Source organism: Corythoichthys intestinalis, chromosome 20 (genome assembly GCF_030265065.1).
Source record: "Corythoichthys intestinalis isolate RoL2023-P3 chromosome 20, ASM3026506v1, whole genome shotgun sequence".
Taxonomy (NCBI): Eukaryota; Metazoa; Chordata; class Actinopteri; order Syngnathiformes; family Syngnathidae; genus Corythoichthys; species Corythoichthys intestinalis.
Genome location: NC_080414.1, coordinates 34,211,780 through 34,232,232, shown reverse-complemented (window position 1 = coordinate 34,232,232; position 20,453 = coordinate 34,211,780).

The following is a 20,453-nucleotide window of genomic DNA, read 5'->3' as shown; positions in this document are numbered from 1 at the left end:
CAGGGAGAGGCGTGTGAGCCTTTTTGGGTTTCAAAAAGTTCCCGTTCACCACGGAGATTGGCCAAAACAATTCTGACAACTGTGGGGCCATTGGACTTACCAGGAAGTGAGTAAACTACGTGTTTTGTATTATGTGAAATACTGGGATCACGGCACACGTTGTAATAAGGAGGTGGCTTGCATTTTGTGGCTGACAATGCTCCTTGTCCACAGAGAAGGCCAATCGGCCAACGACCGGCGGCTTGTCACACACTGCCTTCGGTCGTCTTCCTGTGCCTGCCGAGAATGTTCTTTCCTCAGCTTGGCGACGAGCACTGGCAGCCTGCCGTGGCCGCAGTAGAACGACAAGCTGTAACTTGCTCGCCCCTGGAGCTGGCCCATTCAGCCGGCTCGGTCCTCTTCCCATGCCCGCCGAGAATGCGTTTACCTCTACTTGGCCACGAGTAGCTTCGCGCCCCGACGTCGGCTGGTTTGTCTACCGAGAATGGTCTATTTTCGGCGTTCATTCCCGGCGACGAGCAGTGCCAGCCCACCGTTGTTTACGCTCTTTCCTCCGTCTCTGAAGCCGGGACAGGGAAATGACAAAACCCGGACTAACTCCGTTGGCATAAAATACCGTTGGGGAGAGGAAGAAGAGTAGAAGCTAGAGTGCTATTATGACAGGCGGGGCTAAACGGCAGATTAAAAGACTAATTTCTCGTTATCTGTGCTTTGCCAAATTGTTGTATATAATCAAATTATCTCAAAATATGATTCTCATTCAGATAATATTGCTATTTAAGATTTTTTGTATGCTATCACATCACTTTAATCTTTGAGTTCGTGGGGTTTAATTCGTTAGTTGAGTTGATTTCAACAAATTCCATGCAGGTTGTCAGTTATTTGTTAGTTTCAGGGCTCCGAAGTGGCTAAGCTAGTGCGAGACAATGGTAGTTGAAATCAACTCCATCGACTAATTAAACCTCTGCTAACTCAAAATCATGTGAAAAATTCTGATCTTCTTCCCATTTAAATTTAATTATCGGAAAGTCAATGTAGGATCCAGAACGTAAAAAAGCCCTCAACCCGACGCTTTCATCTTCCGTCTCCCTCGCACACCGCTGGATAGCGGTGAGGAAAAACTCTCACGCCGCTCTTTCTGTGTTCGTTCTTTAATCCAACAAAAAAATTACTCGACCGAGCGACATCCAAAAACGTAAACAAAAGAGCAAATGAAATCCAAAAATATAGAATGTAAGGAGGCAGATTAATCCAGAGAGTTAATGAGGTAATGGTCAAAAAATTGTTTGGGCTCGTATTTCCTCCTTCCTGCCTTCCCTGCATTTATATCGAACGGCATGACGTCACAAGCCCTTCCCACAAAACCAAATAAACAAATAACATGCCTGTTTCATAGAACCAAATATATTATTCCCAATAAACATGAGTATCCAATCAAGTTTGTTGTCATTTTTATGTTGAGGCGGCAAAGGAAGAAAAATTGGTGAAAAGTAACTGATAAATTACTTTTAAAATAAATTATTTACTTTAATAATAAAATAATCTGTAAACTAACTAGATTACTTTTCTGAGATGTTAGTTACAGTAATTAAAATCCTTTTTCCAAATAATCTGTGACAACACTGTTAATTTCACATCATCATCTAGTTTTCTGAATGTAATGTGATGATATCTAACGGCCTATAACTAAGTTGCTCATTTGTTCAAAGAATATTCTGTTCATTTTTAGTACAACAGGAGGAGAAAAAGTAAAAATACTAATACACCCCAGGGACTTTTTTCCCCAAGGCAATTCAATATCACTGTAAAAAAAAAGCTGCCTAATTTTGCTTGAAATAGACATGTTTGGCTGTGTGGTAAATTCTTTTCAATTTGTTTCTGCCAGTTAATTACAATATACACCGTTAAGCCTTTTTGCTTCCTCAGTAAAATTCATCTGAAAAATAAATCAAAAGTGGAATGCTCCCAAGTCCTTGGTATTTATTCATTATATTCTGAGAAGAGCATGCGAAAGTGTTCATCTTTCTCTTCTGTGTGTGCTTCATCATGCTGGGTGGAATTGCATGCATTTTATTGAATGAGCACATGAGTCAAGGAAACTGTTATACAGTTAGAATTGTGTCTTTAATATAACCTCTATACATTTTATTCTTTTATTATTCATTAGAAGTTGTGGTTATAATAATGCACTTTTATTAATTTGTTTTTGATGGGATGGATGGATGTTTTTCTTCACAAAAAAATAAAGATTATTTCTATTCAAGTCAATGTAAATAACATCAACATCACAAAGAGTGGTCGGAAAAGCTCTATAATTATCCATTAAGGGATGTTTATGGTCAGATCATTCGCTGAGTAATCATGCTATCCTTAGCAAGGGAGATGTTACTATTTATGAAGATCAGCATTAGAAACAATACAATATATTTAGAGCTGACCAAATATATACGTGTACAATACGTCTTTCAATTTTAAAAGTAGTGTATATGTGTATGCACTCACAAATCAAATTTAAATATTTTTACAAGTGTGAGTGAAAATTTGCCGCCAAAAATCTTCGACCAAAAACAGCTAAAAATACATTTTTTACATGTTTACATGTAATACATGTAATACATGTTTTTGAAGACCGAAAGTTTATCACCGAATAGTGTGAAGAACTCCAGTACTCCCCTGATGAAGTCAGTCAAAACACGAGGAGAAGCAACATGCTGGCTAATGGTGTCTCGCTAACACTACTGGCTCACTGTCAACATGTCTGTGGTTTAGAGGTATTTTGAGGTATCAAACAAATGAATAAATTATTAAATGAAGGAAAAAATGATGAATTTGCTTCTTTGCTGTTATACACTCGTTCTGTAGTTGCTCTCTATTGATGTTTTGCGTCGCATTGAGTACAGCTCATTTGGTCCCATGCATGAGCAGTTTGGAGTTCAGTCAAGCGAACAGAATCCAAATAAAGTAGAATTAAATCCATACATGTGCATTTGCTATGGTTTATTACAATGCGTTTATGGCACACTCACTTCTTTCAGTCAATTTTTAAAAATATTATATAAGGGTGGCCATATTTTGATTTCCAAAAAAGAGGACACTCGGCCCAGCCTTGAGATACTTGAATTTTACTCAAAGGTTCCTATATCACTTTAATATACTTAAAGTGAGCCTCCTCCGTCTGGATAGAAAAATTCAGTTTAAGAAAAAAAAATTCGCCGCATACAGTGTATCACAAAAGTGAGTACACCCCTCGCATTTCTGCAGATATTTAAGTATATCTTTTCATGGGACAACACTGACAAAATGACACTTTGACACAATGAAAAGTAGTCTGTGTGCAGCGTATATAATAGAGTTAATTTATTTTCCCCTCAAAATAACTCAAAATAAAGCAATTATCATCTAAACCCCTGGCAACAAAAGTGAGTACACCCCTTACAAACTACATCCCTAATCGTCAAAATTAAGTAGTACTTGTCATTTTCCCTCCAAAATGTCATGTGACTCGTTACAGGAGTGCTGTCAGCATTGCTGCAGTGATTGAAGAGGTGGGGGGTTAGCCTGTTAGTGCTCAGACCATACGCCGTACTCTACATCAAATTGGTGTGCACGGCTGTAACGCCAGGAGGAAGCCTCTTCTGAAGACTGTAGTATATATTATATACTATATGGTAATTTTTTTATTTTTTTTTTACTCAACAGCTTACAGATTACTCAACAGGCTTTATTCTTCCTAAAAAAAAAAAAAAGACCCATGTGCCCTTTTCCCACTGAAACTAGTGGGTCAACGCGCATTTTTTCCAAGCCGATGCAACCCACTAGCAATTGGCATTTGGCACCTTTCCCATTGACAAAAAAAAAGCTGTGTCTTTTTTTTTTTTTTTCACCTGTCTAATCCCCCACCCCTCCTCAGCCGTGCGTAAGGTTACTTGACGTCACCACGCTAAGATGCGCGTTGACAAGTGTGACCGAATTCATTCAGCTCAAGGAAGTAAACAATGCAGAGCAACATGGAAGTAAACAATGCAGAGCAACATGGAAGCCTCCTTTCTCCACGGATGGAAAGGAGCTGGCAGGTCTCATCATCTTTCCAATGCTGGGACATGCTGTTCAGTGTGGTGCGCGACTGGCTCCTTCTTCTTCTACTAGCTTTATTGTGAGCATCGACGTAACTACGGTTGTGGGGCGTGTTAAATGGTAGGTGACTGGCACGTTGTTATGACGCATCACATAAGAGCCTACGTCACCACTTAGATTAGGGTGTTGACAGCGCCGCAGTTTCTTTGTCCTACGCATGACGGACGCACGGCTGATTTTATAGTGAGAGAAATCAGCATAGGTTCCAAAAATGTTAGTGCAGGTGGTGCAAAAAGGGAAACAGTGATGCTTACCATTAAAATAAAGATGGAAATGATAGAAAAATTTGAGCGTGGTGTGCGCGTCCGTGAACTGGCTGAACAGTATGTCTACTGTACGATCTCAAAGGTCCTCCTCCGTCCTCCGTTCGCCAGTCTTTATAACTTATAAGAAAACGCCGGCTTCGTCAGCTTTTTAGGGCCCGAGCACTAAGCGTGCGAAGGCCCTATTGTTTTGCAAAGGATTTTTTTTTTTTTTTTTCAGGGCAAATGAAAACGGCCAATTTGGAGGCCTGAACATGCACGAAAAGTCACCAAAATTTGCACATACGTGCGGAAAATTGTAAATTTCGATAATTTTGCAACGTTGCAAAAAAATGTAACAAAATGGCTCAGTGGCGCCCCATTGAAATTTTAAAATTGGCCTATAATATTAGGGTCTGTCAGCGTAGAGCGAAGAAATTTGGGGAGTCTATACCTTGTCCAAAACCGCTCCAAAAAACCATTTACACCCATATTCCAAACCCAACAGGAAGTCAGTTATTTTGGATCGAATGTGAATTTTTTTATCAGTTTACAGGGTGCACATTTGAGACTTTGTCACAGAAGGAGTTGGTTGGATCATCTTCAAAATTGGTGAGACTATTCAGGAGACATAGAAGATCTAAAATTTTCAAAATGGTGCGTTTTCATTCATGGGTCTGACCTGGGCGTGGTGCCAAAGTCGGCCATTTTTTCGGCAAAATGACAAATTCAGTAAATGACTAATAGTTCCTTGACACAATGTTCAATCTTTTATATATCTGGCATGTATGTGCGGGATCCCACCCTTAACACGAGTGCATTGAAATATTACCCATTAGGCCTAGCGCCCCCTAGTGAGAACAGGAAATGCCTTTTTTTACGAGACAGGTTCCTCCTCCAAGGGAAAAAAATCTGTTGAACTCAAACCTGCATCAGGGGAGCCTTAAGACCTGTGTTCAGGTGCCTGATGAAAAATATTGAGGTTTCGTTGAAGCGGAGGGGTCCAAACAGGAAAGTGAAAATGACCGTCAACAATTTGTCTCTCAAAAAACTTTGAACAGTCATAACTCGGCAGCTATACAACATATCTGCGCCAAACTTCCCGCGCTTGTTGAGAGTCATACCCTAAAGGGTCTTGTAGGGGTCATTTGCATCAACTATACAGTGCCAACTAGTGGTGACAGAAAGGAGTTTTAAAAAAGGCCTTTCCTATTGGGTTTTTTCATCATAGAGCAATGAAATTTGGGGAGTCCATACCTTATGCAAAACTGTTCCAAAAAGTCTCTTGCGCCCATTTTCCAAATCCAATAGAAAATCGGGTATTTTCGATCGAATGTGAAATTTTTATCCATTTGTAGTATAGTTCACATTTGGAGGCCTGAACATGCACGAAAACTCACCAAATTTTGCACATACATGCGGCTTTGCGTGTATTTCGATAATCTTGCGACGTTACAAAAAAATGTAACAAAATGGCTCAGTGGCGCCCCGTTGAATTTTTCAAAAAGGCGTTTCCTATTAGGTTTTTTATAATGTAGAGCAATGAAATTTGGGGAGTCAATACCTTGTGCAAAACTGTTCCAAAAAGTCTCTTGAACCCATATTCCAAACCCAACAGGAAATCGGGTATTTTTGAACGAATGTGAATTTTTTATCAATTAACAGGGTGCACATTTGAGACCTTGTCACAGAAGGAGTTGGTTGGATCATCTTCAAAATTGGTGAGACTATTCAGGAGACATAGGAGATCTAAAATTTTCAAAATGGTGCGTTTTCATTCATGGGTCTGACCTTGGCGTGGTGCCAAAGTCAGCCATTTTTTCGGCAAAATGACAAATTCGGTAAATGACTAATAGCTCCTTGACACAACGTTCAATCTTTTTCATATCTGGCATGTATGTGCGGGATCCCACCCTTAACACGAGTGCATTGAAATATTACCCATTAGGCCCAGCGCCCCCTAGTGGGAACAGGAACTGCTTTTTTTTTTTTTTTACGAAACAGGCTCCTCCTCCAAGGAAAAAAAAATCTATTCACCTGAAACCTGCATCGGGGGAGCCATAAGACATGTGTTCAGGTGCCTGATGAAAAATACTGAGGTTTAGTTGAAGCAGAAGGGTCCAACAGGAGAAGTGAACATGACTGAAGCCATTTCGTCTCACCACAAGTTTTGAACAGTCATAACTTGGAAGATCTACAACATATCTGTGCCAAACATCTCATGCTTGTTGAGTCATACTCTAAAGGGTCCTGCAGGGGTCATTTGCATCAACCCTACAGCGCCAACTAGTGGCAATAGAAAGTCACTCGTTTTTCCAATACATGTCCAGTTCTTTTCAGGTAGGTCATTGTAGTTTCTAGACCTTTTGAAATACTTATTTTACGGCCCATGTCCACATGTCTCTCTCTGTTGCCGTGACAACCCTTTGTTCGCCATTAAAAGGAATTTTTTTTTTTTTTTCAGAGACTCAGGCAGCTTATAGAGCCACAGAATTTGGCGCACTTGGTCGAATTGGCTCGGCTGCACAGCTCAGTAGTGGCTCCTTTTTTTGTAGCACTCTCTCCAATAGGGGTTTTTATCTCTTAGGTGTGTGAATGTAAAGAGGCGACTTTCGAGCATGTTAGGTTCTAATGAGATGATTAGAGAGGAGGATCTGCCACCACCCTGACCTGCACACTGTCCGAGTTGCGTGACATCCGATTTGGGCTAGATTGCGAGGGCTCGTTCAGTCCTGCTTGCAGGCCTAGTTAATCATTTATTTCAGAACTTGTGCAACACAACACGTCTACAGTCCGCCGCAGCTGACGCCAACAACAGATCATGAAAAGTGAAAGTAAAATCTAATGCACCTCTCTTTTACTCTGTCACGTCAGCCACATGGTGCATTAAGGTAAACGACACAAAACACATCCGTCCATAGAACCTGATTCTTTATACTCTATTACTATATTATCATTCCAATTTATAATTTATCGGTTTTTCTCACTATTTTCAGTAGTGTCAGCAGTATTTATTAAGGATTTTGTGTAGGTTTTCAGGCTGTGGAACGAATTAATGGAATTATAACGTATTCTTATGCTCGACATACGACCATTTCGACTTACAAACAAGGTCCTAGAACGAACTGGCTTTGTGTGTAGAGGTACCACTGTGCACAAATGCAAAAACATGTCAAGACAGGATTGGAAAAAAAAAACTGTAACAACCTCTAATTCTTGTAGATTTAATTTCATGCCCATATTCTCTAATTCATTACCACCCAAAAGCCCCCCGCTGACGGTGCTAACATCGTCTCTAGATGTTTTGCGTCTATGAGCCAAATACTTTGAGGACTACCTCAATGGCGTACCACATGCAACCCGTCACTTTTGCTCATTAATATTCATGACGCTAGCAATTTTGGCTAGGCAGGTCAACCTCCCGTTTGTCTCTAATAGTAAATGCATGGAAATCGTGTACGAACTAGATGTTTACTGAGCTACACCTACCAATTCTGTCCGAAAATGATGTACCTGGTGCCAAATTCACGAGTAAAGATGTGGAAGACGATACAAATGTTCAGTTAAAGAGATGACTTGGGTTCCAAGGGCTGAAAAAGACAGGAAAAATAGCCGACCTGATCCAGAGGTAGCTTTTTTATCAACACCTTTTTCTTGTGTGCATTGCCTGACGCCACTGACAATGACATTCTCCTGTTTCAAAAATCTATCCTTTACCACCATATGCCTTGTCTTTCATATATATTATAACTTCAGGTTGTCTTACGTCTCTGACCGTTCTTGGGAGCAATTTACAATGCTATTTTTGTGTAGCGATCGCAAATGCTACTCAGTGACAGCCAACGAACGCTTTTAATTTTTACAAATCTTAATTCTATAATTCATTTATACTTCCCCCTTACTAAAGTTGATTTTTACAACAGAAAAGGTAACAACAGTGGCAGTCAGATACCATTTTAATTTTTTCCAGGTCATTACTTGTCAGACAGAAGCAGCACGGCAAAAGGCCACGCAAAAAGATAAGTAAAAATATCAAAATGGCTTACCTCTTTGTCCTCTGTAGGACCATTGCCCCCAACAAAATGAATGAATGGCTTCACCTTGCTGGCATTACACTGTCTTTTGGACAGCCACGTAAGTTTGTTTACATTTTTTCCTCCTTTTTTGTTTCAGGAAACGTATGATGAAAACATCCTTCATTTGTCGTAATGTCTAGAGTTGTTTATACAAGTTCCATAGCAGCAGTGTTTACTCGGCATGTTATTATTATTATTTTTTTTTTAACGTTCGGAGAAACGGAGAAAACAAGCAGAAATAACATAGATTGTATGCGAGGGCATGTCTATAATGACCCACTTCGGCGTTACGATGGCGACGTCGTGGTCTGAAAATAGCATTCGTGCCGTACGCTATTCTAACAAAGAGATCAAACTCCCAAATACAAATGGATGACACTCTTCAGCTTCCCTAGTAAAGTCTATTCAGAGTGAGGATAGATTGGAGCAGGAGTCCGTTTGTGGTGTAGTGCTTGTAATAACAGGCACAAGTTAAAATGACACCACACACACTCTTTCAGCCCCGCTAAACAGTGCAAGTGAAGGCATCTGACAGCCCGGAATTAATTGACATGCCTCTAACAGGTTGCTCTCTAATAACATATCGATCCGCCAGGTCTGATATGCAAAGCAGCTGCCAGCACATGTTCCTGGCGAGGTGAGACGAATACCCTCAGAATACCTTGGCCAAGTTGTGTTGATTAAAAGAGGAATTAAAGGCTGTGATCACACAGAGAGACTGTCAGACCTTGCACACTGAACCATGCGAGGGCATGTCTTCATTATCAGATAACATATTCCGCAGGCACCAAGAGCAGTGGCATTTGCACATAAGACATCCATAAATTACAAGAAAATCAATAGTACTATATTTGTTTTTGTTATTTTTTTCATATAATCACATCAGGAAAAAAAATAATAAATGCTAGTTTTTCTGCCTGAAGTGTTGTGTTTATTGAATGCATTTAAATCCAACTGAACGACCTGAAAAAACTTTAAAATGGTATCTGACTGCCACTGTTAATTTTTCTGTTGTAAAAAAAAAAAAAAAAAAAAAAGTTCAGTAAGGGGAAGTGTAAATAAATGATAGAAAGATTTGTAATTAATAAAAAAATTAAAAGTGTTCGTTGGCTGTTCACTGAGTAGCATTTGTGATCGCTACACAAAAATAGCAATGTAAATTGCCCCTAAGAACGGTCAGACACGTAAGACAACCAGAGGATATAATATATAAGAAAGACAGGGAATAACAGTGGTAAAGGATAGATTGTTGAAAGAGGAGAATGTCATCTTCAATGGCTTAAGGCAATGCACACAAGAAAAAGGTGTCGATAAAGCTAACTCTGGTCGGCTCTTTTTCCGTCTTTTCAGCCCTCGACACCAAGCCATCTCTTTCACGGAACATTTGCATGTTCTTCCACATCTTTACTAGTGAATTTGACACCCGGGACATCAGTTTCGGACAGAATTGGTAGGTTTAGCTCAGTAAACATCTCATTCGTACATTATTTCCATGCATTTGCTATTGCGGACAAACGGAAGGTTGACCCGCTTAGCCACAATTGCTAACGTCATGAATACTAATGAGAAAAAGTGGCGTGTTGCCTGGGGTACGCCATTGGCTGACAGACTGACATGCGATCAGCATGGATAGCTAGCTCTCCTTGGTTCAAATACATGTGTTTTCTGGAACAACAACAAAAAAGAAAAAAAATGACACACAAGAGAGGTTATAATGAAAGGTAACGAACAACTTGTTGAATTAATGCGATAAAAAAAAAAAGGACAACGCAAAGGAAAATCAATCAGATCTTTAAGAGAAAAAGGTGAGGCTTATATCGTGTTATTTAACTTTATTTTAATTGTTCTGATGGGAAGGTTGAGAACATCCATCCATTATCTAACGCTTAATCAGGGGTCGGGTCGCGGGGGCAGCAGCTTTAGTAGCAAAGACTTCCCGCTTCCCAGCCACTTCAACCAGTTCCTCCGGCGGGATCCCAAGGCGTTCCCAGGCCAGTCAAGAGACATGGTCTCTCCAGCATGTCATGGGTCGTCCCCAGGCTTCCAGCTGTTGGGACAAGCGCGGAACACCTATCGAGGTAGGTGTCCAGAGACATCCGAACCAGATGCCATCTCAGCTGGCTCTTCTCAACGCGGAGGAGTAGCGGCTGGTCCCTGAGTCCCTCCCGGATGACCGAGCTTCTCACCCTTTTTCTAAGAGAGAGCCTGGACACCCTGCGGAGGAAACACTTTTAGGCCGCTTGTATCTTGTTCTTCCGGTCACGACCCACAGCTCAAAATTGAGAGCTTCGCCTTTTGGCTCAGCTCTTTTTTTACCACAACGGACAGGTACAGAGTCCACAAGGTCTAGTTCATTTATGTTAGGGGACTTATTTATTTCCTTATAATTACAAAAGTTGAAGTTTGCATTACCTTTAAAATATATTCAATTTCAATGTGCATAATGTAAGTGTCATTTGTACGTGTTTTTGTTAAATTATAAAAATATAAGTAACATACAGTACATACATACATAAAAAAATATGTAAATACTGTATTTACATTATTCTCAATTCTAATGTACATCCTATGTCCTTAAAGTTATGTTCTTAAGTAGTAAAAACTGAGGAATATGAGGAAATGAGGGAAAAATAAAAATTAGAAGATAGCCGTGTTTTTGTTTACTGTTTATTTGCACATCATTGAAAAAAAAACAATTTTGAATGAAAATTAAATGCGTTGTTACCAGTGTTGTCACAGATTACTTGAAAAAGTCATCACTGGGCTAAAAATGTTTTGTTTAGCACAGCATATCCATAACTGTCTATATATTTCAAGCTATTTGCTTTCTATTCATCTTGTGCTTTATCTTCATTGTCTATTTTAATAATTATTATTAGTAGTAGTAGTAGTATTATTTTTCTATTCTATTCGTGCTATTCGTGATTAAATGCAATTTTTATGTATTTTATTTCCTGTTTCATTGTCTTTGTTTTTACGTTCTATTGATTTAATGTGATTTTTATGATCTTCATGTCATGTAAAGCACTTTGAATTGCCTTGTGTTGAATTGTGCTTTATAAATAAATTTGCCTTGCCTTACTGATTAGTGATTACGCCTCAAAAAAGTAATCTAGTCACTTTATTATCAAAGTACCTAAGTTACTTTAAAAGTAATTTATCGGTTACATTTGACCAATTTTTTCCCCCTTTGCAACCTCAACTTAGGAATGACAACAGATAAATGTCATCGCATACTAATTGACTTTCCGATAATTGAATTTAAAGAAGAAGATCACAGTTTTTTTACATAATGCTTAATCTTCAAGTTAGCGGCAGTTTGATTAGTCGATGGAGTTGATTTCAACCACCATTGACTAGCGTTAGCTTAGCCACTCCGGAGCCCTGAAACTAACAAATAACTGATAGACTGTATGGAATTTGTTGAAATCAACTCCGACGACTAATTAAACCCCGCTAACTCCAAGATTAGGCCTAATGTCAAAAATTCTAAATTTTGGGTTAGGGTTTGGTGTTAACAGCATATCAGTGCCAATGTAAAACAATGCAAATTGACTGCAGTGTATTCAACAACACACAAATGAATTGCACAGTACAATAAACACAAAGGTGGGGACGGGCGCGGATGGATGCACACAACCCGGAAGTACGCCGTACACACACATGGTCAATTTGGCCACAAAATGTGGCAGCAACTAATCACATTACACTACTCAGACTTACAATATATCCCAAAGATGCTAAATGAACACGACACCTCACAGCATAAATGTGCAAGACGATTATGATTTATAAAATGCTTGCAGACTTGGAGCGATGATGACACGCCGTCGCAACAGCAAAGCTACGAAACGGCCACACATGCAGCGGCTCCAACCTATCGCTGGAACCCTCCAGAATGAAGGAAAAATAATCATGTTCATTCATGGACGCACACGCATCAACATTCCCTCGCACATCTAATCAGGTGGCTGCACCCCCACTGGCATATGCCTTTCTAAGTCCCAAAACACTTAGCCCGTGTGACTCGAGACCAAAACAGGAAGTAACTGTGAGCAGTTACCATGGAAATGAACGCATAGCGGGAACCTTTCTAACATTTTCTATTAAAAATGCTCTTTTTACATGACGACAATATTCTTCATTTTACATACATTATGAGACAATAACAAAATAGTAACGCACAGACACTAAGGAAACTAACTCTAATCCGATTACTGTCTTGGAAAAATGAACAGGTTAGATTACTCATTACTGACCGAAAGTAATCAGGTTACAGAACCGTGATGGAATGGTATCTTTTCTCGTAATTACGGTTTGACTGTTTGTATTACTCTAATACACCCAATATAAAATAAATAACATTTATATAATAGTTCAAGGAAAACAAGCAGAATATATTTGATATTGGGCATAAAACATACATGACGCCTTCTGACCACAGAAGCCCAACACATGCGTCATGCAGCTGACTGAGCAAGATGGACACTGACGATATGCAGATGATAGGCAAGAAATCTACAAGCCCACGTCTTCAACACCAAATCCCAAAATCAGCTCTTCAGGACAGTCCAGAAAAAATGGCGTTATGTCCTGTCCCAACACAAGGAAAACCGGAGAACGCCCACTATCCCACTGATAGCACGACTGATAAGACTCCAAGCGCCCCTTTTACGCTAAGGCGGGCAAAATCTCCCACTGCGGTTGCCCCAGTAACGGTGACTCAGCAACTGTGACGCACGTACTTAACAGCCCAAACTGCGACAGAAGAAAATCCTAAACAATGGGGAAACACATCCTTCTTCGGGACCATAGTCCGCCTCACGAGAGCCTTCAAAAGACTGAATGCTTAACTAATGGTTGTCACTTTTCTCTGGAATCTTTTGTTGACTTGTGATATGGTGACCCTGAATCCTCGCCTGGGTCTGTTGCTGTTTTGCCTTGCCGTTTGATCGTTGTGGACCTGAATAAATTGGCAACTTGTGTTTCGAAGCCTTTTTCCAACTGTCAAAAGGAGTCAGTACAAGGGGTTAAAGGGCAACTGAAGAGCTTTTCGGATTTCGTTCTTGAGTGTTTTACTCGGTTGAATTGTATTAAATGCATCATTCGTTGTCTCAAAAAGTCACATAAAAAAAAAAAAAATAATAATAATAATTGACCGCGTAGTTTTTAAGTTATGGCCATAGCAACACCATAGCAACGAGGGACGCGCCGCCCTGCCGACCGCTACCTGATGACGTAGTTTCCAGAAAGCGTCGCCACCACTCTGAACACGGAAATATAGCACCATGCTATCCTTGCCATATATTGCAAACATTTTCTGGGTTTTACTCGCGAGATTCGTCATGCCATCTCGATGTGAAGCGATGATTTGCTCACAGGAAGACTCGAGACTCTATGAGTGGTCCAAAAAAACTTCTCCTGCAAAGGTTTGAACTGTTTTTGTGAGCATGCATACAGGTCCCCAATCGGCTCATTGTTTTTATCATTTCAGCGACGACAGCTTTGAAAACCTACAACAATGCAACTTTGGTTTCACAAAGACGTAAGTAGACCATTACTGGCTTTTATTGATAAAGGAGGGGGACACCTACTGCCTGTTTGTTGAAGTGCGACATTTTTTTGTTGCTGTTGGCCTGTCATAAGTCAGCAATTACAGTGCCTTGCAAAAGTATTCGGCCCCCTTGAACCTTGCAACCTTTCGCCACATTTCAGGCTTCAAACATAAAGATATCAAATTTTAATTTTTTGTCAAGAATCAACAACAAGTGGGACACAATCGTGAAGTGGAACAAAATTTATTGGATAATTTAAACTTTTTTAACAAATAAAAAACTGAAAAGTGGGGCGTGCAATATTATTCGGCCCCCTTGCGTTAATACTTTGTAGCGCCACCTTTTGCTCCAATTACAGCTGCAAGTCGCTTGGGGTATGTTTCTATCAGTTTTGCACATCGAGAGACTGACATTCTTGCCCATTCTTCCTTGCAAAACAGCTCGAGCTCAGTGAGGTTGGAATGAGAGTGTTTGTGAACAGCAGTCTTCAGCACTTTCCACAGATTCTCGATTGGATTCAGGTCTGGACTTTGACTTGGCCATTCTAACACCTGGATACGTTTATTTTTGAACCATTCCATTGTAGATTTGGCTTTATGTTTTGGATCATTGTCCCGTTGGAAGATAAATCTCCGTCCCAGTCTCAGGTGCAGATACCAACAGGTTTTCTTCCAGAATGTTCCTGCATTTGGCTGCATCCATCTTCCCGTCAATTTTAACCATCTTCCCTGTCCCTGCTGAAGAAAAGCAGGCCCAAACCATGATGCTGCTACCACCATGTTTGACAGTGGGGATGGTGTGTTCAGGGTGATGAGCTGTGTTGCTTTTACGCCAAACATATTGTTTTGCATTGTGGCCAAAAAGTTCAATTTTGGTTTCATCTGACCAGAGCACCTTCTTCCACATGTTTGGTGTGTCTCCCAGGTGGCTTGTGGGAAACTTTAAAAGAGACTTTTTATGGATATCTTTGAGAAATGGCTTTCTTTGTGCCACTCTTCCATAAAGGCCAGATTTGTGCAGTGTACGACTGATTGTTGTCCTATGGACAGACTCTCCCACCTCAGCTGTAGATCTCTGCAGTTCATCCAGAGTGATCATGGGCCTCTTGGCTGCATCACTGATCAGTTTTCTCCTTGTTTGAGAAGAAAGTTTGGAAGGATGGCCGGGTCTTGGTAGATTTGCAGTGGTCTGATGCTCCTTCCATTTCAATATGATGGCTTGCACAGTGCTCCTTGAGATGTTTAAAGCTTGGGAAATCTTTTTGTATCCAAATCCGGCTTTAAACTTCTCTACAACAGTATCTCAGACCTACCTGGTGTGTTCCTTGGTTTCCATAATGCTCTCTGCACTTTAAACAGAACCCTGAGACTATCACAGAGCAGGTGCATTTATAAGTAGACTTGATTACACACAGGTGGATTCTATTTATCATCATCGGTCATATAGGACAACACTGGATCATTCAGAGATCCTCACTGAACTTCTGGAGTGAGTTTGCTGCACTGAAAGTAAAGGGGCCGAATAATATTGCACGCCCCACTTTTCAGTTTTTTATTTGTTAAAAAAGTTTAAATTATCCAATAAATGTTGTTCCACTTCACGATTGTGTCCCACTTGTTGTTGATTCTTGACAAAAAAAATAAATTTCATATCTTTATGTTTGAAGCCTGAAATGTGGCGAAAGTTTGCAAGATTCAAGGGGGCCGAATACTTTTGCAAGGTACTGTACTTAGGTTTGCTGACAGGTGTTCTACTCATGTGATTTTATTACTATATCAATATGTATTATGTAAATTCAAATGTCCCCAGCACCAAATAGGTCCTTGGCTCGTTGTTTTTTGGCCTGTCACAGGTTAAATGTAAAGCCTATATATAAAACAATCCACCTGCCAGGCCCTAATGTACCAAATACATCTCAATAAAACAATGACTATTGTACTACAGCATCAAAATCAAGGTCTGCCTGTTTGAAGAAGGAACAATATCGTCAAATAGATGCTGCTTTGACTGGGGCATTATTATTTGATCACCAAGAAATTATTATTAAAAATTATTAAATTAAAATTAGGATTCATCCAATATTTTCATGCTGCTGTGATTTTTTTTTTTTTCCCCAGGAAGCCAAATATAAAAATTTAAGCGGCGGAAACCCTCAACACGATGAAAAAAGGGTTGCAGGTCAGTCCTCACCCAGTTTCCCAAAATCAAGAGAGAGTGGATCGAGTCATATGATGACCCAAGTCATGCGGTGTCCAGCGATGACGACTGAAGAGATCCTATGAGGCCTGCCAGATGCTGAATTTCTTCCGTCTGCGACATCAGACGACAGTGACAGGAGAAATAAATGTAGCAAATTTTGATGAAATGAAATCAAAAACTAGTCATATGTATATACAGTACACATTTTTAAAAGAAAAATCCAGTTACCTTCATATTTTAATAATAATGATTTATCTTGGTATAGAGAACACTTAATGCTACAGAAAAAGAGTAAATACATATTTCCCACTGCCATTATCATTTTTCAATCTTGTGCTAGTCCATTGCTATCCTAACTTTGTGTTGCTTACTAAATTTATATTCTTTGGTGTGTGCCATTGTTTGCTCGGTATAACTTTGTTGTGTCACAATCTGACAGCGAAAGCTGATGCCGATTCAACAGAAATCTGGTATCACTTATTATTGTGGCCTATTGAATATTGTTTCAGAATGTAATATAATTACAATATATTATATACCAATAGAATACATTAAACAGTCAACAAAATACATCAGTGTTGTTTACAATTTATGGTTTTATTTTTTTAATGTAATTCATGCCCCTGTCAGTGCTTCAGCCTCCTCAAGTTTGGCTCTCACGTCTGGGATCTCCTGATGACACAGGCATACTCTTGGAAGGGTAATTACTTGAAGGTTTACAGCAACACCAGGAAAATAAAATCGTTTTGTCATTTATTTTGAAAAATCAATAACATATTTCATTTATTTAGCCACATTTGGGCTAGCTTTACCATCTTTAGATCGGTAGGAGCTATCCCATAACCTAATATCCAGTTTTAGCTATGTGGCGAGCATGGAAAATATATACAACCATGTAATCGCATTCTCTCAAACAGAAAAATTACGATGCTGGACTTAGGCTTACCACTCACTCTCCCGTTCGTGAAGTGTCGAGCTGTCAATTGGCGTCATGAAGACATCTGCTGTGTCAAGTAAATCGTCGTCATCTGATGCCTCAGGTTTAAACATGTAGGGATTAATTGTAGATCATCTTTCCTGGGAGCCTTTGCCATCGGTAGCATCACGAAAGAGTGATCCTGAATGGTTACCTTTGGTGGAAATATCACTGATATAGTTGTTGCCGCTATGCTAGCTGTGGATACTAGTCTTCTGTTGCGTCAGGGAATCTACGTCACACTTCCGGGTTTGGGAAGGGACATTTAACGGAGTGCAAAAAAACTAAAAAAAAACGCAAATTATCCTTGCAATTACGTGATGATAATGTCATGGTTGTTTTGACGAACTCGTCCAAAGTTTATATTCGTGAAATTACACCAAAATCCGGAAAGCTCTTCAGTTGCCCTTTAAGACTAAGGTGAGTTTCGCCTTTTAGCTGGGTTGTCTGGGTTCCGCCAGTGCGAGTGCAGTTCGGCTGGCGTGATTCCGGCAATCTGGCTAAAAAGGTCAGATTCCTTCACTTTGTAACGTGTTAGTGACAACACAGCTTGTTACATGCAGTAGCCTAATGAATGTGTATAACCTGTTTTTTTATTGAGTGTTATAGGCATGCCTGTGCCAAACGTAATTTTCTTTGTATTTTGCTGGTTTTAGAAGGTTTGACCCGACTCAAAAAGAAAAAACATTCTGGCTCGGTGGCATCCTTTATGTCAGGGACTTCTGGCAAGAAATTCTAGCCACTTTCACTCCTGACTTTATTTGCTCTGAAAGATCCTACTGTAATACAACACGTGGACTGCTTCTCCTCTTTGTGTGGCTTGTCAATACTCTCAAGTAAGGACTTTCTCCTTGTGCACAGGGGAGAAAAAGCTAAAATAAGTCAAGTGGTCCATGAAAATTAGTAGCGACAAGGACATTCCTTACTCCAGAAAGGTCTCCCAAAAAGGTCAGACAAGACATTCTACTTAAAAGAAACCTGAAGTTGAGATGGTTTTGAGTCAAGTGTTTGTGTTTTGGCACTCTTCATGGATATTATGCTCTCCTTGCTGCACAGTTCATCTTCTGCTTTCTGGGAATAGTACAGAATCGGCAGATACAGTGAGGTAAATAAGTATTTAGTCAACCACCAATTGTGCAAGTTCTCCTACTTGAAAAGATTAGAGAGGCCTGTAATTGTCAACATGGGTAAACCTCAACCATGAGGGACAGAATGTGGAGAAAAAAAAACAACATAAAATCACATTGTTTGATTTTTAAATAATTTATTTCCAAATTGGAGTGGAAAATAAGTATTTGATCACCTACAAACAAGCAAGATTTCTGGCTCTCAAAGAGGTCTAACTTCTTCTAACGAGGTCTAACGAGGATCCACTCATCACTTGTATTAATGGCACCTTTTTTTAACTCATTATCGGTATAAAAGACACCTGTCCACAATCTCAGTCAGTCACACTCCAAACTCCTCTGTGGCCAAGACCAAAGAGCTGTCGAAGGACACCAGAGACAAAATTGTAGACCTGCACCAGGCTGGGAAGACTGAATCTGCAAAAGGTAAAACACTTGGTGTAAAGAAATCAACTGTGGGAGCAATTATTAGAAAATGGAAGACATACAAGACCACTGATAATCTCTCCTCGATCTTGGGGTCCACGCAATTCAATTCCTTTATTGTCATTGCAAGCCAAGCAAACAACGAAATTGGAAAGCTACTCTGTGGGACCATAAAACACAAGACAGTAAAATAACACACAACTTAAACATACTACTAAATAAAAGACAAAGAATAAATTATTGTGCAAAAGTTGCTACATAGCAGTATCATGCACAATTAGTGCTGTTCAGTGTTGAGAATGCGGATGGCCCTGGGAAAAAAAGTCTAGTTGTGCGTGATCTCATCGCCCTGTATCTCCTGCCAGAGGGCAACAGTTCAAAAAGGTGATGACCAGGATGGGAAGAGTCTTTAATAATGTTCTTAGCTCTTTTAAGGTGTCGTGCAGCAGCAATGTCCCCAGAGGTGGCAGAGAGGAGCCAATAATCTCACCCGGTGGCGTCAAAATGATAACAAGAACGGTGGCAAAAACGTTTGGCCTCCGTTACTGCCAACAAAGGGTACATAACAAAGTATTGAGATTGTCATGTCCATTTATTACTTGCATATGTTATGCGGCGTTATGTCACCCTCTGCTGGCGATTCGGTGCAACTGATTATATGGGTTTCGGCGCGCTCTTCTGACGTCATTATATGTAGACGCGAACTCACACTAATAGTGCTATTCAGACCAGCTAACGTCTGCATCCAGTGTTCAGTGGCGGTTCTCACGGTCTCATCACGCTGTTTGTGTCTGATACATGCATCGCTTGTGAGTTGTGTTCCTCCTTTGTAAATATTAATGAGTATTATATAGTTATAGGTGATGTGTATTTGGGTTTGTTCTCATGTATGGTGAAGTGCAGTTACATTGTGGGATGCTTGTGAGCTAATTGGCTGGTGCTACTGCTCAGATAGACACGTGTGTGTACATTTTATGTTATTTTGTGATTTATGCAAGTTATTGACACAATGTTTTATTATTTTCAGTTTTACAAAAATACAAGAAACGTGCTCCTGTCAAAAGAAAGATGACTTCAGTAAAGCCCATGCAACTTTGCCACACCGTCTGATTTCTTTTTGGAGCTTCTTATGTTCGCTATCTGTCGATTTGTGCACTCACTCACATTGAGGACAGAATAGTAAAAAAGCGGCTTTCGACGACACTACAGCATCGACGAAGGCGGGATACTGCACAAGCTCAAGACTGGACATCATTCTTCTCATTAATTCCTTGGTAAAGGAGATGAAATAATAATGTCGCATGTTAGCAAAGCAAATTCCCAGCATTCTTTCTCCACCACATCAAGTGCTTCCTCAGCTAGCAGGGCAGCAGCCAGGGCCAGAGCTAAAGTTGAAGCAGCACGGGCGAGTGCCCCCTTTGTGCAACGAGAAGCTGAAATAAAAATAGAAGAGGCACGTTTAGCTGCACAATTATCGACATTAAAACATGAAAGAGAGATAGCGGCAGCTTTGGCAGAAGCGGAAGTTCTCGAAGCGGCGGCAGAAGCCGAAGAGGACAACAGGTCTCGTGGTGGTTCTTTTCATGTCACAATGCAGCGCACCAACAGCTACGTTGAGCAGCATATCAAGCACGGCAGTGAAGAGGAGCCTCCAGAACTTAAACCGTATACGCCATTCATTTTGCCACCTCACCAGCTAAACGTCCAAACAGTCAAAA